General features: G+C 35.8%; 1 protein-coding gene across 2 annotated transcripts in view; it reads left to right on the top strand.

Annotated features, from left to right (window-relative positions):
• The first annotated feature begins 21,171 nt into the window (after positions 1 to 21,171).
• wun (wunen) overlaps positions 21,172 to 23,633 on the top strand; it is a 231,924-nt gene continuing 229,462 nt past the window's right edge. For both annotated transcript variants that reach the window (XM_073957040.1, XM_073957041.1), the window contains exon 1: positions 21,172 to 21,909. The gene's annotated coding sequence lies outside the window, so the exon portion shown is untranslated. The remainder of the gene's footprint in view (positions 21,910 to 23,633) is intronic.

The raw sequence follows: 23,633 nt of genomic DNA, 5'->3' as shown, positions 1-23,633 counted from the left end.
TTTTTTGAGTTATGTCAATCTTTGAGTAAATGAGCGATATAGTTTTTACAGAATTCAACTTTTTCAGGCATGATATCTCTGGAACCGTTAGTCAAGCAAAATCTGAAAATATACAGAAATGTTTTGCTGATGATCAGCAAAGCGTAAATTAAATCCAAAACCACTTTTTGGCCGATTTAACTCATAAGTCCCCATATATATGCATGGTTCAAAAAAATCCAATCTATTTCTCAAAAAGAGATGACTTGCATTGCAATGCGACTACAACGACTTTAATCTATTTTTCCATGACAGAATATTTTGTAAAGTCTATTTAATTAATTCTCTTTCGAGTTGAGCTGTTTAGACCTAAGAGATACATTGAAGAATTAGGAGTCTACCGAAGTCCCTCGCATCCAACCATTATGCTACGTTTCACGGGTGGTTAGGCCGATCTTCAGGTATATTAGGATGTTGTTTTTGTGGCAGACGAAGGCAAAGCTTTGTAACTAGTATATATACGCAATTCATTAGATAAATGTGTATGCGAAATTATGTCAGTTAAAAGTCGTTGAGAGCATTTTTTACTGGCCCCATTTTGTAACTTCTTCTGAAGTTTTTTCCAACTAATTGAACATCATTTGGAATTTCGTGTTATCACATTGTAATAAACTACCTTGCGGAACTCAAAAGTTATTTAAATATCTTTTCTACATTAGAAGTTTTTATTTTATTTTCATATGAATACAACAAAAAAACCTGAAACATACATTTCAAAAATAGATTGTAGATTCAATTTATCTTCAGATTAGTTGAAGACATTGAAGTCAATGCCGATGATGTTACATTAAAATTTGTCCAACACCATGCTGTGCACGATGATAACTTACAACCATTCACCATTTTTTATTTAATTTTAAAAATAATCACACAGATCATAAGTTCGGAGTTTATTTGCCAAAGCGTTTTTTCAGAAGATGCACAATGTTCGCCTTCAACTTTTAATATGTTCTTTCAACCCGCCACTTGATGTTCATGGTGAAAAATATTTCAAATTTATTTTCTTAAAACGTGTTTTTTGTGAAATGATTTTCATAGATAAACAGATGATTTATGGAATTTTATAGCAACTGGTACAAAATGTTCAACGAACAAAGGTCAGGTGGTTAGCTGGGGTGCATACAAACAAATTTATTAAAGAATTAAAATTTTGAAAACAAGAAGCAAAAATTATAGGCATAAAAAGAATTACAGAAGTTGTGATAATCAAAATAAATATACATTGCTCAATGATACTAGAATTTATTTAATGTGGAAAATTATTGCATTCAAAATAGAGGTCTTGAAATCGTAAGAAGTTAATAAATTATTAATGAAATAAATTCCATAGATCAAAGATAAAGTTTTCAACGACAACCAGCTGCAGATGATAATATTGCCTAATACAGAACATTATTTCCTAAAGTCGAACATGAAGTAGACTCTGCGCTAATGATATTATATCAAGCTATGAAGTTCAATTAAGCATTCTTGTCGGCGATTTTTGACTTTCGTATTTGAACACATTTTCTGCTGGAGTAATTCAACTTTAACTATGTCATATCGAAACTACAACAATAGTATCGGTCGGGATGCCTGTAGCTTGCGAAATTGTGACAGGTAAAGTGTGTATCGAAAACGAAGCAATATGTTCAATACACACCCATCTCCCTTAAGATTGACTGTAAGGACACATATATTGTATATTTGATGGTAGCCGTTGGATGTAGAACTATCGAGTTATACATTTATAAATAAAGTCGTTGATTTGCTGTGTTACATTATGGTAGGCAATACGCGTCTAATATAAGGAGTTTCAATGTTCGTTGCACTCCATCCTGGGTTATAAGCCTTAACTCGGTGTACGTTAACGCTTTACAATGATTCTATGTAATTGCATGTAATGCTTAGTGTGGCGTGTGTCGGATTACCTTCCTACACTTATATCTATTGCTCGACCACAATATTGCTAACTGCAGAACTTTCGTAAATTTTTTCAGAAAGTCAAATATTGTAGTGGGAATTGTTTAATTAATCAGATACTCGGGTTGCTGAGATATGTTTACGAAAAATAATCCTGAAAGATGAAAAACCCCTATGACACCGTGTGTAGTGGTGGGAGCGCAAGATTCGGTCCAAAATTTGGCCTTCGTAATATTTTGTTCTTACAAAGTTTAAGTTCGAAGATAAGATATATCGGTCCACTCCTTCAGATACCTCCCCCACAAAAGTTCAATCATGTTCGGAAAAAATGTGCGCACAATAACTCTGGAAGGGAGTGACCGTTTTGGTCCATATTTTACACATCCTAATATATCTTCCAGATGTATATCAGCTTTGAATATGAACTGTTTTGTCCACTCCTTCGGGTAACTCCCACACAAAATTTCGGATAAGTTCACTTTAAGACCTGCTCTTGAATCGCTTTGTTTTCTGTTAAAACAACTTGCATTCGCTGCCTCAATTACAACGCTAAAAGTTTTTTCCGGGGCAAGCTGCTTCTTGAGAAAACCCCCATGGCACCATATGTAGTCGCTGCGGAGCACGATAACCCTCGAACTGATCAACAGGTTTGGTCCAAAATTTGGCCTTCGACATATTTTGTCCTAAATATTAAAAAACGGGGCAACCAATTTGATCCAAACTTTGGATCTCCTAATATTTTGTCCAAATTTAGTTTAACTTCTAAAATGGCCGATATCGATCTCCTTCTTCAATTCACATAGGCTTCGGAGAAAAATATTCACAAGTAAATCAATTTTTTTTGCAAAGTGATTTTTCCAAGTCACTTCCCTTCCAAGTCATTTTTCCAAGCCAGTTCTCCTCGTAAAGTATAAGAAGTCCAAGTTGGAAGATGAGCTATATCGTTTTGGTATAGCCCCCATATAACGGTATCACCGGATTTTAGGTATTTTGAGGATTTTAGTTGCATTTTTTGTCCGAAATAGCTCTAATTTTACATTTAAAATTCCCAGTGGTCAAAAAATGTTTTCACCAAAAATTGCCAACATGGTCCCATGTTTTTATACCCTCAGCATTTATGCTAACGTGGGTATGTATACTTTCATACGGGCAAAATGTGCCTCATCGAAATAATGGTTTTAGACCCCAAGTATGTTTGGACGAAATGTGTTTCAGACAATTTGGAGTCAATTGAGCAATGTCCGTCCGTCTGTCTGTCTGGCTGGTTGGAGCGCACGATAATTCTCGAATGGATCAGCAGATTCGATCCAAAATTTGCCATTCGTAATATTTTGCCCAAACTTAGTTTAAGTTCGAAGATGGGCTATATCGGTCCACTCCTTCCGGTACCTCCCCCACAAAAGTTCGAAAATGTTCGGAAAATTTGAGCGCACGATAACTCTTGAAGGAAGTGACCGATGTAATCCATACTTTGCACATCCTAATATATCTACCATATATAGATCAGGTTCGAATATGGACTAAATTTGTCTACTCCTTCTGGTACCTCTCATACACAATTTCGGATAAGTTCACTTTAAGACCTGCTCTCGAATCACTTTGATTTTTGTTGTAACCGATTTGATCCATACTTTGCACATCGTGAAATTTATACTAAACCTAGATGAGGTTCCAAAATGGACTCAATCGGTCCACTCCTTCGGGTACCTCCCACACAAATTTTCGGATAAGTTCAGATTAGAACCTGCTCTCGAATCGCTTTGATTTTTATTGCAACAACTTGTATTCATTGCCCCCCATGCGACGGTACAAGTATCATCAGGGGCAAATCCATACTTCCTGAGAAAATAGCCTGAAAGATACAAAAAGCCCCTATAACACCGTGTGTAGTGGATGGAGCGCAACATAACTTTCGAACGGATCTGCCGATTCGGTCCAAAATTTGGCCTTCGTAATATTTTGTCCAAACATAGTTTAAATTCGAAGATAAGCCATATCGGTCCACTCCTTCAGGTACCTCCCCACAACAGTTAAAAATTTTTCGGAAAAATTGTGCGCACGATAACTCTTGAAGGAAGTGACCGATGTAATCCATACTTTGCACATCCTAATATATCTACCAGATATAGATCAGGTTCGAATATGGACTAACTTTGTCTACTCCTTCTGGTATCTCCCATACACAATTTCGGATAAGTTCACTTTAAGACATGCCCTCGAATCACTTTGATTTTTGTTGAAGCGATTTGCATTCGATAGCTCCATTACGACGGTAAAAGTTTTTTCAGGGGCAAGTCCACTCTCTGGTATCTCCCATACACAATTTCGGATAAGTTCACTTTAAGACATGCTCTCGAATCACTTTGATTTTTGTTGAAGCGATTTGCATTCGATAGCTCCATTACGACGGTAAAAGTTTTTTCAGGGGCAAGTCCATATTTCTTAGGAAAACAGCCCGAAAGGTGTAAAAAATCCCTATGTCACCAAATGTGGCTGTCGGAGAGCACGATAACTCTCGAACTGTTCAACCGATTTGGTCCAACATTTGGTCTTCGTCATATTATATCCAAACTATATTTCATGGGGCAATACCCGTCCCCAACTTCCGGTACTTCTCCCCAATATTTAAAAATATGTCACTAAAATGCTAGGACGATATCACTTGAATGGGGCAACCAATTTGGTCCAAACTTTGGATTTCCTAATATTTTGTCAAAATTTAGTTTAACATCTAAAATGGCCCATATCGGTCCTCCCTAAAGGTACCTCCCCCACAAAGGTTCAACATTTGTGTCTTAGTGCAGTTAATTCCTAATCCATATTTTTGTCGGCAAGTTCAAATGTCCCAAAAGGGCCACAAAATTCTGAAGAGACCTTAAATACATTCGATCTGTCCATAGGTGAAAGTTTCACTTCACATTGGCTGAGGGTATATATCGGTCGGCAAAGCTACATTTAACTACATTTTTTGACCACACTACCTGTTATTTGACATTCTCAGTAGTCACAAACATAGGTTTATGTTCTGGCATATCGCCCATATAACATAACCTCCCTATTTTAGGTATTTTGAGAATTTTAGCTACAGTTTTTGACCGAACTACCTGTTATTTAACATTTGAGGTTCCCAATGGTCACAAAACTTCTCCACCAAAAATCAACATATGTCCATGTTTTGTTATAGCTCCCCATTATCGGTATTTTTTGAGCATTTAGCCACAATTTCTAACCGAAGTAGCTGCATTTCAACATTTAAGGTGCCTTGTGGTCACAACACTTATCCAACAAAAATTGTCAATACTTGACCATGTTATGGTAAGACCTAGGGTTTTGGGTTTTCCCGGTTTTTATCATCCGGGAATCCGGGATTTCCCGTGAAATTTTAAAATACGAGAGTGGGTCAATATTTCCTTGATTTTTTTATCTTCCCATAGTAACTTATATGAAATACCACATTTTCAAAGAGTTGCGGGCTCAAAAATGGATGGCACATTTTCGCTCTATCGATTAAAAACGCAAAAACATGGAAAAATGGTGCATTTGCCCGGATTTTGCCCACACTAACCATTTCCAATATTCAAAGCTAAGGAAATCGTTCGATGGAAAGTGATTTGGCTCAAACAATGAAGTTATTGATCAGAAATTCCAATTTTATGGACCTCGAAAATCATATGTTTTATTCTTATGCTTAATATTGCTTGAAACAAGTAAGAAAATATCAGAGATATACCCTCAACCTCGGACCTAAAGAGAATAACCAAACAAAATATTTCTGACGTTTCCAGGAGCTTTTTGAGTTTTTGAGCCAATTTCATAGGAAGTATGGATTTGCGCCGAAAAAATTTGTACCGTTTTAACTAGGGCCACACACAAAACATGTTGCCAAACATTTTAAAGAGAGAGTGTGGGAGATTTCTCCCTTCGACGGTTATCTTACGAACTACCCAATGTAGTTGGTACCGGCAGGCTTTTTTTGAGATTTTGGGCCTTTAACTCGGGAAGAGTGGACTTGCCCTCCCAAAACAAGCTGCGCCGCCGTAGAAGTTTTTGGATAGATTTTAAGAAAAAAAAAAACGAGATGAGCTGTTAAACTGCACTTTTCCTAAATTTTGTGTTGAAGGTTCGGCTGGACCGATATAGTCCATATTCCAATCTGATACATGACTAGATGAAATAATACGATGTGCAAAGTTTGGACCAATCAGAAATTTCCTGCGGAAGTTATCTTGCCAATTTTCCATTTTAGTTGTTGCCGTCAAGGTTTCTTGGAGATTTTAAGGCAATATCTCAGGAAGTATGGGCTTGCCCCCGACAAAATTTGTACCGTCGTAAAGGGGGCCGTAAAGACACACTGCTGAAAAAATTTTAAATCGATCCGAGAGGAGATCTTAAACTTCACTTTTTCCGAATTTTGTGTAGAACCCTTTATATGCCTGGAACTAATATTCCCATATTCAAAATTATGACTAGACAGCGGAATTTTATGTAACCCCTATTTTTGGTCCGATTCATGTCAAATTTTGGGACTGGGCATATTTATGGCTTCTGATTTAATTGCAATCGAAACGTATGACATATGCAAAATTTATGCATTTTGCCTATTTTCTTTCAATAATAGTAACGTTGGTGTGTACAATTCTCTTGTTCAGACAAGTCAATAAAATAGAGAAATGTATAACCACAGCCACAACCTTCAAAATACCGTAAATCGGGAGGTATCGTTCTATGGGGGCTATATGAAGACGTGGACCTAAACCGAAAAATGTTAGGTAGAAAGTTGTTTACACCCAAAGGAAGACTTAATACCAAATGTCCACATTTCGGCGGGATATTGAGGCCGCAACCTTCAAAATACCGGAAATCGGGAGATATTGTTCTATGGGGGCTATATGAAGACGTGGGCCTATGCGTACAAATTTCAGGTGTAAAGTTGCATACCCCTAACGAGACTTAATACCAAATTTCAGCCATTTCGGTGGGATATTTATTTATAAATCCTTGTATATATTTTGCATATGCTCATTTTATGCAAATTTTTAAAAATTAATCAAAATATGCACGATATGCGTAATATGCAAAAATATCTGTGCCTAATTCGTTGTATTTTGTAATATAACGAGTTTCTAACTAATCAGATTTTCTCTACGACCATCTTAACCATATATTCATTTGCTTACCATTCCGCTGCCTAATTATAACCGATTCGGTTATTCCCTTCGAGAGTTGTCGTGAGCACCATTTTAGCGATAATTGTTGAAATTTTGTAGGAAAGGTACCGGAAGTAGTGGACCACCGATATGGTCCATCTTCGAACTTAAACTAAGTTAAAAAAAAATCTCGAATGCCAAATTTTTGACCTGATCGGTGGTATCGTTCGAGAGTTACCGCGCGCACCAGCCAGTCGGACACTCTTTAGCCCCTGAGGGTATAAAAAATGGGAATTTAAAATAGAAAATATTCTTTCGCACTTAAATGGAACAGAATAAAAATCGTAGTCCATGTTTTTGATGCGGCTCTTATAACTTTTTCCTTGAAAACACTTTTGTAGATTAAAGTTATTTCCAAATCTTTTGTAATTTATTAATTCTGTAAAATCTAATCGAATTCTGATTCTATGGTATAAAAGTGGCTTGCATAGTTTATTCATTCAATATTAGGTGCGATAAATGTAAAAAGATATTTCCCGATAATCCCGTAACCAAAAAACCCAGAATTCCCTAGTAAAACCCCATATAACGGTACATTTTGACGCAACTACCCATAATTTGAGTTTCCCAGTGGTTACAAACTTCTCCACCAAAAATTGCCAATATATGTCCGTGTTTTGGTATAGGCCCTATATAGCGGTACCTCCTGTATAAATAACTGCCATTCCAAAATAAAAGACGATTCCTTGTACCTTAGGACATGAAAAAGGATAGCTTCCGTTTTTTTTTCTTGTATAAATTGACCTAACTTTGCTATACCTTTTTAATTTTGTTTTTATTTTAACAAATGCAGGTGTTGGGTGTTTTCCCACTAACCAATCCCATAGAATTTGCTTTGCCTCTAATTACAACAAATACTTTTTTTCAAAATCGACACATTTTGATTCTAAAAAAATTGTGCCTAAAACTGGCAAATAAATAAATTTGTTGTGAAATTTACAACAAATTGTCTTACCAACTTTGTGGTAATTCCAATTGTTAACAGAAAATAAATCAAATCCCAACAACAAAAACCAACACCATTGGCCCGAAGACATGTGAGCCCAAAATTCCTAGCTGTGAGTGTGGTGCTGATGTTTGTAAATCAACAACAACGATGGCTGTAAGTAAGCATCCACCCTGCTGTTACTGTTGACCTGATCGACACATAATGGACAATGGACATCGAATGTTGTGTGTGTGTGTGCTGTGTATCCCTCTGGTGGCGTTGCAAAATAGGCGTTAAATTGTTGAGTTGAAATATTATGCCTAAGGCGCACTGTTTGATTCCTGGCTTCGTGGCCCAGCCAAACAAACGATGGACAAAGTGGGAGCGTCAGAAGCAGTAATGTATCACATCATCCCACGCCAATAGCTAGCTGCTGCAGTATCAATACGTCGTCGACCTTTAATGGTTATTTTAGGTATTGACGCGTTTCATTTTTTTGACCTTAACATGACACATTGCACAGTACTGCATTAGCAACACCGGATGATATGCGTGGGTATTTCTTTTATTTTTTGGCGTGTCCGTCTCTCCACGAATTGCAGTTTTCTTTTGTTTTTGACATGACTGCATTACATTGTGGGTTTTTTCTTCTTTGCTTTTTCGAATTTTGGGACAATACTTTTGGCCAACATTTTCCAGTTGTAGGCCATGGAAAATAAGAAACAGACATTGATGACGAACAACGACGCATCAATCGTCGTCGCCCATTGTGTCGTGGGTGAATATGCCACGAACCTGACTTTGTAATGCAAACATCACGTATTGATTTTTTCCATTATCTTTGTTGTCGTTGTTTTTTTTACTTTTTGTTTGCCGTTAATTTGCCCTTTTCACAAATTTGGCATTGACAAATGGCTAATGTCATTTTAGAGGCGCCTAGTAGAAGAACAAATGATATCAGAACATTTCTTGGAATAATTGGTCAAGTCGTGAGATAAAAGCAGTAGTGCAATATACATCGTGGCAATATTTCGTTTCTCTGTTCGATGCTTTACTAATTGAGATATTTACTGTCATTTTCAGGCCGAATAAAGTAATTCTGAAGTAGAATAACAGATAAATGTGGTTACGATTTCAAATCATTCTAAAGATAGGATACATTTCTCTGGGTGGATTGAGCTGACATAGAATGCTATCTATCAAACCAAAACTCCGTTTAGATTACAAGAATAAATCTTTATACATGGCAAAAAAGCTGTCCTTATATACGACCCGACACCAATGTACTAAATTTGAATTTCTGCTTTCGTTTATGAAATTACTAAGGCTTATTCGTAGGAGAAAAGTTGAATAAAAATTGTATCAGTTAACAATGGTTATCAATAACACCATGGTGCTGACTACATACGTTCAATCGGGAGGAACGTACAGTGATAAACTTTAAAACATGGACCTACATTGATCGTTCTCTTCGTGAATGGTTTATTTCTCTTAATATACCCTGTAAAGTATGTATGGGATTTCTGAGTGAAATTAGACACTTTTTAAAAAAGTGGTTTTTGATTTACTTTATTTTTTGCTGTGGTCTTGCTGCTCATCTGCAAAACATTTTAGTATTTTTTCAGAATTTGTTTTTGACTTACGGTTCCAGAGGTATCGCGCATTGAAAAAGAAGAAGTCTAAGACTATATGGACAGAAATATTCATAACTTCTTTAATATTGGTCCAAATAGAAAAAAATCATGGCCATAACCCCTTAATATTTAAAATCATTAAATTAAATTTTGATTGTACTCTCCGATTTTATTGTAATTATACCCTATACCACAATGTGGAAAAGGGTATTATAAGTTTGTTTTGGTAAAAATTCATGTAACACCGCGAAATATTCGTCGGAGACCCCCAATGTGGTATACCAATCTTCATATATCGACGAGATAAAGCGATTTTGAGATGTGTGTCCGTCCGTCTGTCCATTATAAATTGTAAACACGCTCCAGGCCACAATTATGGACCGATCGTCACGAAATTTTGTATGGAGGTCGGGTTCAGATCAGAATAGATCCCTATTCTTATTGGTGATGATCGTGAAATATTTAGCGGGTGAAATGGAATAAAAACATAATATATATTAAATTTCCTAGCGGCTCTGTAGGTCTCAATAACAGTCCGATCAACGCGTAATTTTAAATAAGGTAAGAGTATATCACAAAGGAGAAGCTTGCACTTTGAGATGGCGATCGGATAATATTTAGAGGGTTAAATGGACCAAAACTTTTGTGTTTACATTTTTAATATACAGCTTATATCTTAATTCCTGGAAGTGACATTCCGGACAAGTGAGATATACTTGAAAGTGGAACGCTTGACCTTTCAATTGATGCCAATTATGTTGGTGTGCATGATCAGATAACAGAGTTACAGCCTAATATATTCCGTTATTTGTTTGTAGTGTAATAATAAATTTGCTAGAAGTCGCAATTATACATCAATAGTCACGAAATTTTGCACCGGGTAAGAGTATAGGTCGAAAAAGATGCCTAAACTTTTGAATGATGATCTGATATTCTTTAGCGGGTGAAATGGACCATTACTTTTGTATGAAAAAATATTTCGCAAAGTAGCCTACATATGAAAAAAAACTACTGACCTTTCCTCTGATGTAAATTGCAATAAAGTGTTTGCTAGATAACGGGCCTACTGCCTAATTTATTATGGGTTCTGTGTAGAGAACCACATTTTTATCCCATGCTTCATATTTTCTCTCCAAAAGTTTATGTAACACAACGAAATATTCGTCCTAGACCCCTTATTTGGTATGCCAAAATTCATATATCGACGAGATAAAGCGATTTAGCGATGTGTTTCCGTCCATTAAAAATTGTAAACAAGCTTAAGGCCGCAATTATTGACCGATTGTAACGAATTTTTTAAGGAGTTTGGGTTCGGGCCAGAATAGAAATGATTAGTTTTTGGTGATGCTCGTGAAATGTTCAGGGGATGAAATGGACCAAAAACAAAATTTTAACCAATTTTGTTGCGGCTCTGTAGGTCAAAATAATAACCCGCAAAATTTTAAACAAAGTTTGAGTTTATAATGAAGAAGAAGCGTACAAACCAACGTGAAGATTAGATAATACTTAGCGGGTTAAATAGACCGAAACTTTTGTGTGAAATTGGTAAAAATTTCAATAACGTAGCGGTTAAACAACGGAAGTAGTAGTACTACATAAGTGGGTTTCATTACATTTTAGTTTGTGTCCTACAAAAATGTCTTTGTCATGCTAGATAACTTTTTGGTTTTGGTCATAAGTATTATACATTACATCTCTGATATTTGATAATAAAATTTTCACAATCATTGAAAAGAAGTTCCGTGGAGAGCGATTGTCCAGGGATGGTGGTATAGGGTATCCCATAGTCGGCTCCGTCCTACTATAGACTTTTCTTACTTGTTTTTTTTTTTTTTTTGTATTAAACTACGATCAATTATAAAAATTTAAGTCCTCTTTGGTAGTGGGATTTAAATGATTACTATCTTTTTTTAAATTTTTTAAAATTTGTCAATACAACAAAAACATTAATTTAGATGTGTTTTGTTCTTTTATTTAGAAATTTGTCTTGAGCATCTTAAAACCTGCGTCATTTTTCGATTTTTAAAAGGGATTAGCAATTATAGTACGTACACACTAGTCTAAGGGAAAAAAATCAAGAAATTCGAAGAGTACAATCATTGTTAAAAATTGATTTTAAATATTGAATCGCGAAAATTGCATCCAATCCCACTATGCAATTTTTTCTATTTTTTATTAAATACCTGATAAAACAACAAAAATTAAAAAAAAAATTTTCAAATTGGACCAATATTAAAGACATTGTAAGTATTTCTTAGCATATAGTTTTTACTGAATTCGGATTTTTTAAGGCGCGATATCTCTGGATCCGTTAGTCAAAAATAAATCTTAAAATATACTGACATGTTTTGCTGATGAGCATTTTAATTTATTAGGAAAAAAAATGTCAGTTTAGAAATTCTGTACCATTGACGTAATCTCTTCAGTTTTTGAACTCGCTTGCCCTAATTTGCCTGATTTCTTCTATTATAATATTTCCCAGAAATTGGATTCTTATCGTCGCAATAAGATTCGCTGCTGTCCCAGAATACAGCTGTTTTTTTTTTTTGACGTTTTGCTCTGTTGTAAAGTCTTCGGACCTCTTTGCCCTCGTTACGAATTTGCCCTGTCATCCAGGGTTTTTCGTAGGCAGACTTCCTCCCTCGAAGTGGACAACTTTCTTCGAATGACTTTACTAGAGCCTCTGTTAGTTTATTGACATTCCTATCTATACTTCCTTGCTTAGGCAAACCTCATCGTCTTGCCCTAGTCTATATTTTACTTGTTTTCCGAATTTAGTGCAATTAGTTTTGGATTTATTCTGGAATGTTATCGGGTTCGGCGGTGGCCTCGATATTTTAAACCTAATATACCTATGGTCGGAGAAGAAGTGTTCTTTTGAGACCATCCACTCATGTACCTCATTTATTAGATTTTCTGAACATATTGTTATGTCTAATACTTCCTCCCTAATTCTGTTAACAATGGTTGGTGTTATCAGGTCGTTAAGGGTTATCAGGTCGTTAGTATTCAAATATTCTAGGAGGGCTTGACCCCTCTTGTTAGTATTAGTACTACCCCACGAAATATGGTGTGCGTTAGCATCGCTACCTACTAGTACTTCGTTACCTGTTTGCTTTTCCTCACCTGCTGCTGCAGCTTCGACGTAGGTGGTAGTGTCGGCGAGTCGAACGGCAGATATATTGACGCTAGGTATATATTACCATTCCCTTGCTTCAACACTGTGGCGTCCGAAGTTGACAACTCTAGAGATAAAAGAAAGCATAAGTTTTTATGACACATTATACAGGTCCTGTGTTAGCGTAAAAAAGTTGGCAATTAATGTGGTTTAGCCCGAAAACCTAATTCTTTACGTTCTTTAAGTTCCAAGGTTCCTGGATTAAACCTATATGTATATTACCTTTGTTTATTTTATCCATCAGGGCTTGAGTTGCCGTTTCGCTCCGATGGAGGTTTATCTGGATGAACTCAATCATAAGTCATCCAGTAAGCGGGCTTCTTGAGAGTCGCTTCGACCCCCTCTTCGGTGTTGCTCGGTGGATTATCCTCCTGGCTAGATTGGTGGGCATCTTCTTCTTCCCCGACTCGTGACCTTCCGACTTTGAAGGTGACTGCATTACAGATGTAGTACGCCTTGCCCTTTGTCTTTGATAAACTGGCTAGTGAGAGGTCGTCAATTCCAACCATAAGGAGAATGCCATCCTCCTTCTCCTCCCTGTGTGAGACTTTCCACCTCTTCACTTCCAAGGTCTGATTTTGCTTACCAAAGACCTCGAGCATGCGTTCAGTCTCCAATTTGCAGCCATACCCTTTGACGTATACCGTCGCTGTAGTTAGGTGAGGTATTTGGTCCTTCCTCACTAGCTTCAATTTGCCGACTTCCCAAGGAGTTGTCACGCTGTTGATTACTTCCTAGAGAGCTGCTGCATTTGCTTCTGAAAATCTTTACTGGTCCACTTTTTAAAATGTGGTCCACAATTTTCTCGCCGATGTTCTTTAGGTATTCTGCCGGACCCTCTACTGGTATCGATCATCGCATAGCACCTCTCGTCCCTGTAGTTTTTCCTGGCTACCTTGGCGTAAGTAGATGGCGGCTCCGTACCAGTTTCTACGGCCAACTTCCTCTTCTGTAAGGTCCTGGGCTTCTTTTCTGTGTCCTTGGGACTTCCAGCAGATTCTGCGGTCGCGCTCACCTTCTTCGTGTCCGGGACTCCTTCTCGCCCTCCGCCGAAGGGTTCTTTAGGCAGTCTCCTTCGCGTGGGTTTTGATTAGGCTTGCTCGGGGCATTTGAAGGTGGAAGCTCTTTTTCTTCTTACTTGGCTTGGCGGTATTTTGATCCTCTTCGACGCTTCCGAGGAAGTGGAGGCAGTGTAGATCTCTTTTGGTGCCGCCCGCTGTTCTTTGTTTAGCCGCGCCTGGATCTTCTTAAACTTCCGCCTAGATATGCTTTCGCTTACCTCATTTACCATCTTCTGGACCTCCTCATTGACGGGCTTTTCCACAACGGTGGTGTTGTTTTTGCAGCTGCTATCGGATTCGGAGTGAGGGTCGCTACCAGTCTCGGATGGTTGGGTCCAGATTAAACTCCAAAGGAATTCGAATTCGACTTTTTTAAGGCGCGATATCTCTGGATCCGTTAGTCAAAAAAAAAAACAAACTTAAAATATACTGACATGTTTTGCTGATGAGCAGCATCACCACAGCAAAAAATTAAGAAAATCAAAAACCACCGAGTGCCCGATTTCACTCAGACATCAGCATATATTCTTGATTATGCCTGTTGAAATAAATACATATCGCAACATTTAAGACAGAACTTTAACATTTTTTAGATAAGTTATATACATATATCTATATATATAAAAGAACTTAGTGATAAGTGAGTGAGTGAGTGAGTGAGTGACTGACAGATCATCGCCCAGACGAAACGGCTGAAGCTAGAAGCTTGAAATTTGGAGTGTAGGTTGCTGTTGGTATGTAGGCATGAGATAAGGCTCGGTTTTTGGAAATTCGAACTGGAAGGGTACGAAAAGTACTAAAAGGTACTAAATATGGTACCCTTTGTATAAGGCAAACGGGAAGAGCTAGAATTCTGAAATTTGGAATGAGGGTCACTGGTCGAGAGTTAGAAAGATGTACCAAAGGGTTTTTGGAATTTCGACCTATAAGTGTACGAAAAGTACTAAAAGTTATAAAATTTAGTACCAGTTGTATTTTTTGAACGGCTATAGCTAGAATCTTAAAATTTGGTATGGAAATAAAGGTTGGGAAGTGGTGTTTATGAAAGGAAATTCGTACTTATGTGTACGAAAAGTACTAAAGTGTACTAAATTTGGTACAATTTGGATTTGGGTGAACGGATAGAGCTGGAATCCTGAAATTTGGAATTTAATTACTTTTGGAGTGTAGGATTAAGTTAGTCTTGGAAATTTATACTTATGGGTACGGAAAGTACTAAATGGTACTAAATTTGGTACAATTTAAATTTAGTTGAACGGATAGAGTTGGAATCCTGAAATTTCGAATTAAGGTTACTGATGGAGTGTAGGATTGAGGTAGTTTTGGAAATGCATACTTATTGGAACGGAAAGTACTAAATTTGGTACAATTTATATTTGGGTGAACGGATAGAGTTGGAATCCTGAAATTTGGAAATAAGATTACCTATGGAATGTAGGATTGAGGTAGTTTTGGAAATTCATACTTATGTGTACGAAAAGTACTAAATGGTACCAAATTTGGTACTATTTGAATTTAGATAGACATGGAAACCTGAAATTTTGAATTAAAGTTACTGATGGAGTGTAGGATTGAGGTAGTTTTGGAAATTCATACTTATGGGAACGGAAAGTACTAAATGTACTAAATTTGGTACAATTTATATTTGGGTGAACGGATAGAGCTGGAATCCAGAAATTTGGAATTAAATTACTTTTGGAGTGTAGGATTGAGTTAGTCTTGGAAATTTATACATATCGGTACGGAAAGTACTAAATGGTACTAAATTTGGTACAATTTAAATTTAGTTGAACGGATAGAGTTGGAATCCTAAAATTTCGAATTAAGGTTACTGATGGAGTGTATAATTGAGGTAGTTTTGGAAATTCATACTTATGGGAACGGAAAGTACTAAATGTACTAAATTTTGTACAATTTATATTTGGGTGAACGGATAGAGTTGGAATCCTGAAATTTCGAATTAAGGTTACTGTTGGAGTGTAGGATTGAGGAAGTTTTGGAAATTCGTACTTATGGGTACGAAAAGTACTAAATGGTACTAAATTTGGTACAATTTATATTTGGGTGAACGGATACAGCTGAAATCCTGAAATTTCGAGTTAAGGTTACTGTTGGAGTGTAGGATTGAGGAAGTTTTGGAAATTCGTACTTATGGGTACAATAAGTACTAAATTTGGTACAATTTGGATTTTGGGGAACGAATAGAGCTGAAATCCTGAAATTTGGAATTAAGATTACTTTTGGACTGTAGGATTGACTTAGTCTTGGAAATTCGTACTTATGGGTACGGAAAGTACTAAATTCTACTAAATATGGTACAATTTAAATTTAGGTGGACCGATAGAGCTGGAATCCTGAAATTTGGAATTAAGATTACTTATGGAGTATAGGATTGAGATAGTTTCGGAAATTCGTACTTATGGGTACGGGAAGTACTAAATGGTACTAAGTTTGGTACATTTTGGATTTGGGTGAACAGATAGAGCTGGAATCTTGAAATTTATAATTAAGATGACTTTTAGAGTGTAGCATTGAGGTAGTTTTGAAGTGTGGGATTGATGAAGTTTTGGAAATTCGTTCTTATGGGTACTACATTTGGTACAATTTAGTTTTGGGTGGACGAATAGAGGTGGAATCCTGAAATTCGCAATTACTGTTGGAGATAGTTATTGAAATTCGTACTTTCATACGAAAAGTATTAATGGTATTATGAATAGAGGTGGAATTCGGAAATTTGCTATTATAGCCCCTGTTGGTGTGTAGGGTCGAGGTATGGATATCGTTGTGGATATACGTACAATAAGTGTAGGAAAATTACTAAATGGCACAGAATTTGCTTCAAATTGTTATTGTGTAAAGGGGTAGAGCTGAAATTGTGAAATTCGGTATTAGTATAGCAGTTGACGTTTAGAGTGGAGATAGAGAGGAGGTTTTGGAAATTCGTACTAATGTATACGAAAAATACTAAATCGCGGTTTTGAAACTTCTACATACTATAAGTACTAAATTTGGTACCAGTTTGGTGTTGCATGAAGGGATATACATACATTGGTGGAATTTCGAATTGTTGTATGAGGGATTGTGTTGGTTTTTAAACACGGATTTTTTGAAATGCATACAAATTCTAAAATTAGGCTGAGGCCTGGATGATTTATTGAGAAATACGAAATGTACTAAATGCGATTAAATTTGACGTTGGGTGTAGCAATGAAGATGGAATTACATATATCATTAGTGCGTGAAAATTGCAATAAATTTGGTATTGGGCTAAGGAATAGAAGTGAAATTCTGATGTATTTGTCAGGTTCATTGTTAGAGGTTGTACAATAGGTGTACTAGAAGTACTAAATAATACTAAATATTGAAGTACTGGTATTGGGTGAATCGATAAATGAAATTTGTTATGAGGATGGTGAATCGATAAATGAAATTTGTTATAAGGATAACTGTTGAGATTTTATCAGAATGTTTATTTAAATTCGCCTTTAAATGTATGAAAGGTTTCTACATGTAATACCATTGACATTGGGTGCTAAAATTGTAACATTTGAGCTAAGGTCCTGGGTTTTAAAAATTGTACTGAATAATGTATTATTGTTTCTAGGATAACACGAATTCGGTTTCTACATAATGTACTGAAATCAAAAAGTCAAACGTACCTTTTCAACAAAATTGTTTTTATCTTTGTTTTCTATTCTAAACGTTATAGTAAGTTCATTTGAAAAGGTAGATCTATGCGGCTAATGTTTTACAAGAAGGTTTTTACATACTGAGAAAAAAGGCCTAAAATAAAATGTCTCAAAAATTAACTGTTATATAGGGTAACATCTTCTGAATAATGGTTTTCTACATTTTTATATCAAAAATTCCAAAATTCGGTTGGCAAATGTGGATACAATTTTCAAAATACCCATTCCATGTTTTAATAAAACATGGAGTGGAATTTAAAATTTAGGCCGCTGTCGAAGTGTAGAGGTCTTTTTTTCAAATTCGAACAAAACGTATATGAGCAGTACTTGAAAGAAATTAAATATCGATTCAAATAGGTTTTAGTGCATCAAAATTTTCAGTGTTCTCCATATTAAATATTGTTTATTTGTATATTATTCCTTTTCCGCTTACGAAGTAGCGGGCATTTTGCTAGTATATGTATATAATGTAATATATATTATTGATCATCATAAAATTCTATGTCGATTTAACCATGTCCGCCTGACCATTACTCCTAGAATGTTTGCTTCAACTTTCCCCACGGTTTGATATAGTCCCCATGCCTCCCGATTTTCGGTATTTTCAAGGTTTTAGACTCATTATCAAACCGAAATTTGCTGAAACTTAGTATTTAATCTTCGCTGTAGGCATTAAAATTTGCCTCAGCTTTCTGCTTTCTGGTCATTTTCTAAAGAAGTATGGACTTGCCACTTAAAACACTTGTACCATCGTAATAGGGGCCTTGTTGTAAGAATAATCAAAACAATCGATAAAAGGTCATAAACTGCACTTTTCCGAAATTTTGTGTGGGAGGTACCCAAAGGAAATGACATATGTAGTCCATATTATAATCTGATCTATGTATCGTAAAAATATCACGATATGTCATGATGCAGAATGATTCTTTTTCTCTTGTTCGTTTTTCGAATTTCTCAGGAGACTTCAGGCAAATAAATTGTAGCATACCACTCAAAATTAACCAACCTTTATTTCTCAAGCCGTATTGTCGCCACACGGTGAGTTTGGTGAAGAAACAGGCGACCTTTTGCTTCGAAGTGCTTCTTACATGAACAACTTTCGTTGGATTTGGCTCGCTTTCGAAGACCCAAACAGCCGATTCCAGCTTTGTTTCGGGCTCCTAGACATAGATCCTAGATTCGTTGTCTGCGACGATCTTATAAACGTCGTTTGAAGCACCGCGATCGATTTTATGCACAATGGGTATTTATGCTACATCAAATGTTAGGTGGAAGAAATGCGCAAAGATGCCTCTATATCACGGTATATAACATGGTAATCTCGCATTATCCGTTAACGCACCGTATATTTTTTTCTGGCACAACGGCCGATTTTGGGCTACCCTCACGACCTTCTTTTTTTGGCGAGTACCACCATTGAATTCATTAAACCAGTTTTTTGTAGTCTTATAGGATGGTCCTTTATCGACATAAAAAGATTTAATTTGATCGATGCACTCTTGCCGTGATTTTGCACGTCGAAATTTGTGAAAATGCTTGGACGAAATTGTTCACAAGTAAATTCCATTTTTTTGCAAAGTGATTTTTTCAAGTCACTGTGAACAACACATCACATGGTCGCATGACAAACTGTCCTGAGTACGTCTAGGCTAAATACTGCCAAGCTTTCCAAAAATAAATCAAATGGCCCCTGGCAACACGCGGTGTTGCCTAGGCCAAAAAATTTTCGTGCAGCCCTCGCACAACTAGTGGTGGAGGGTATAAAAAGTTTGGCCCGGCATTTTTTTTCATTTGTTCCAACTGCGCTCGACACTGTATGCTTTTTGTATATCGTCACCATAAATGCGAAAAGTAGTAACTAACAAAATAATAACTTTACAGGAGAAGCAAAAAACGTTATAAAATGAAAAACTGTTTTATGGAATATTAATCTTATGAAGACGAGTATAAACCAAAACCGCGGAAACGCTTGGTTTTCGTATCCGTCATTACAACAATAGCTGTGTCTTTTTACGTGATAATTAGTAATAACCCAGCGAAATGTTTGCCTCCAAAGAGGCAGTTAAATGACATGTACAAGTGATTTGGAAGTGCATCAAATTATGAATTTTCACTCATGATTTTTACATGGGAGTGACTACTGAAAGAGGCACTCCATTGCACCGCATTTTAACTGACCCTCTGGCATTGCATTTTAACTGAACCTTTGGCACTGCATTTTAACTGACCCTTTGGCATTGCATTTTAACTGACCCTTTGTTGTAGAATATGAGGCAGTCCAGAACACGTGTTTTGAATAACAAAATAAAATGCATTTATTAATTGTGTAAAACAAAAATATTAAATTAACACAAATTATGAAAATTCTCTATTGAATTCAATCGCAAACATGTGTGTTTCCTCCGCTCTTCATTTAATCCAAGCTTAAGTGCTTTTGCTTCATCTGCTAAATGGGTTTGATATTGTCTTCCCATCACCAATTAAGATTTCGACATGTACTCCAACAGCACTCCATTGGGAAAGTTTCTTCTCGTGAGTTACCGGAAAAATGTTCACAAATAAAATATTATTTAGTTTGTATTAACAAATGTTTGGAAATGTTAACACGATTATCTCCTTTTGGAAATGTATTCCGGTGCCTGTAGAGATGTACAAACTGATTTATGTACATGTAGGGATCTCTAACAACTGCTAATAAAATGTAGTGAATGGAGTGCCTTTCTCACGACTCCGTTTGCATTGCATCCGGATGCTGTTAAATTGTGAGGAATTGGAGTGCCTTTTTCACGACTCCGTTGAACTGCCTCCGGATGTTGTTAAAATGTGACAAATGGATGTGATTCTTTGGATTGCATCCAAATGCGGTTAAAATGTGGGGAATGGAGTGCCTTTTTCACGACTCCGTTTGAACTGCATAAAAACATGCCGTGAAAGAACTAGTCTACATTGCACTACTTCCAATTTATTTTGCTGGGAATTATTACTAATGTTGCAGTTTTTGACAGTTGTTTACAGGAAATGTTGCTGAAAAAGACAAAAAAGACACACCTAATATCCGAAACCATTTCAAATATCTTATTTGAATGATTTAAACATGTTGTAAAGTTGATAGCAACAAAGCCTAATAATAGCTGTGTCTTTTTACGTGATAATTTGTAATAATTATTACTAATGTTGCAGATTTTGACAGTTGTATAAAGGAAAAGTTGCTGAAAAAAATGTTTCAGCAACATTTAGTAAGTAAAAAGACACACCTAATAATATTCACCAACGTTGCAACATTGAAATAATCAGACAAAACAGATGTTGCATTGCAACATTTCTTTCGAACATCATACATTATACACGCAACCAAAGGAAAATGTTGCGGAAAGTAAGACAGCCGACAATCACACGACATCAAGCGTTGACCAACAAATATCCACGACCAAAACAAAACGAAGAAGAAATACAACAAAAACAATGGCTAACAACAAATCAAGGCAATACAACTTACCTTGCGCTGTGTTGTGTCTCCGTTGGCAGCATGTTTCAGTTGTTTAGATCTGATTTGTATGAACGGGTCGCAATTTTTCTAGGCGAATGTTTGTCGGTCCGTCGTGTTTGATTTGTTTGTTGCTGTAATTTTGCACAAACACAAAACAACAAATTTTTATGGCATTTTTACGAGTTTAAACGAATCGAAAGAAAAATAAACGAATAACGCAAAAATAGAAAATTTGCTTTGTTGTGAGAAAAACATTTTCCCATTTCAAAGAGAAAATTTTCTATGAAAATTTCTCACAATGCATATGAATGGTTGGGAGGAGAGAGGGGTTGTTTGTGTGATAAACGGATGCTGACTGCAACTGTGATGTTGCCAATTGGGGAAATTCACTGTATAATATCGCATCAGAGAGAGTGTGGAAATTGTATTCCATTATTTCTGACAAGGTTGTAAAATTACGACACAAAGTGAAAATAGAAAAAATCAATAAAATAAAAAAAACAAAGCAAGTAACAAATATTAAAAATTGTTTATTTTAGTGAAAAATTACATTTTATGCGAAGAAAAAATTACATCTAATTTAATAAAAGTCATTCATTACTATTGATAGCAACAAAAACGTGCGTTTAATTTTTGACACATTTATTTTTTATTATTATTTACGTCGATATCAGTGTGGATGATTGTGTTTATCTTTGATAAGAGTGAGTGACAAATAGCAAGAACAACAACAACAACAGAAGCAGTAAGAATTAAAAGCCCTTCGGTTCTGTTTATAAAAAAGGTAACAAAAATGAACAATTGATTGTATTAACCCCTCTCACCATCCATCAAACAGTCATACCTACATACATATACCTAGCTGACCACTTTAGGAAAAAAAAGCATGACATTATTGTTTTTTTGTACGTCGTTTTTATTAGCGAAATGTCAGAAACTTTTGATTAGGTGGAGTTACAGTGAGTCACAGTCAAAAGTATCCACTGCAGTTTCTTGTTCTTTTTTATATTTTTACATTAGTGTCTTAACTTAAAACTAATAAAATTAGCAAAATTTAGGTACATTTATATAAAAAATAAAAATGTTAAACAACATCGATCTACCTCACATTGAAAAGTACAGTCAGGGACAAAAGTTTACATACACCCCCTAAATCTCGGGTATTAGGGTTAGTAGTGATTTTTATGAAATTCCAAGAATGCAGTTTTATTTCTTCTCAATAATAAACAATATTTAATATAACAAAAGTATATTCCATAAAACAAATAACGGAAAATATTACAAAAACCTAAAAATGATGGGGACAAAAGTTTACATACACCCCAAGGAAATACGCATATTGCCGTGAAATTTATGGAATTAACAGCAAAATTTATACATTTTATTGTTTTGGCGAATGCCTCTGGGTGTCTGAGATATATTTTAGAGAAAAGAAAATAATTTTTGGGGGTCAAATGCCGTTATTTAAGATCAAACTTCTTGTATAGCTTGTTAAAGCTGACCCTTGCTTAATTCTTTGCGTTTTTAGGTAATGCACTTTAAAAAAACCACAAAATTAGTGTCAGATTACAAATTTTGAGACCCCAGAAAGCTTTGGAGTTGTTCTTGTGCAAAATATTGCTTCTTGGACGTCGATAAATGCCCGCTTTTCATCACATTTCTCAGGAAGTTAATAGATTCCGCGGAATTCTTGGTACAAATTACATATAGAAGGCCTTGAATTGCCTTGTAATATGGTCTGATACAATCCTCTGGCATCAATTGAATCAGAAATGTGAAATTTTCTGTTACAAACCTGTTCCCGAAGCTTCCAAAGCATCAAAATGTAAGCACTACCAAAAAAGAATGAAATTTGTACTGTGAACAACGTCGTTTTCGTATTATGATCATTACCGTCACTATAGGGAAGAAAAGTTTCGTATAATTGTACATTTCTGAGTTAATTGATGCCAGAGGATTGTATCAGACCATATTACAAGGCAATTCAAGGCCTTCTATATGTAATTTGCACCAAGAATTCCGCAGAATTTATTAACTTCCTGAGAAATCTGATGAAAAGCGGCATTTATCGACGTCCAAGAAGTAATATTTTGCATAAAAACAACTCCAACGCTTTCTAGGGCCTCAAAATTTGTAATCTGACACTAATTTTGTGTTTTTTTTTTTAAAGTGCATTACCTAAAAACGCAAAGAATTAAGCAAGGTTTAACTTTAACAAGCTATACAAGAAGTTTGACCTTAAATAACGGCATTTGACCCCCAAAAATTATTTTCTTTTCTCTAAAATATATTTAAGACACCCAGAGGCATTCGGAAAACAATAAAATGTATACATTTTGCTGCTAATTCCATAAATTGCACGGCAATACGCATATTTCCTTGGGGTGTATGTAAACTTTTGTCCCCATCATTTTTAGGTTTTTGTAAAATGTACCGTTATTTGTATTATGGAATATACTTTTGTTCTATTAAATACTGTTTATTAGTGAGGCGAAATAAAACTGCATA

Source organism: Musca autumnalis, unplaced genomic scaffold (assembly GCF_047663935.1).
Source record: "Musca autumnalis isolate F117 unplaced genomic scaffold, ASM4766393v1 scaffold_5, whole genome shotgun sequence".
Classification (NCBI taxonomy): domain Eukaryota; kingdom Metazoa; phylum Arthropoda; class Insecta; order Diptera; family Muscidae; genus Musca; species Musca autumnalis.
The sequence above is the reverse complement of the archived record's forward strand: the minus strand, read 5'-3'. Positions and strand labels throughout refer to the sequence as shown.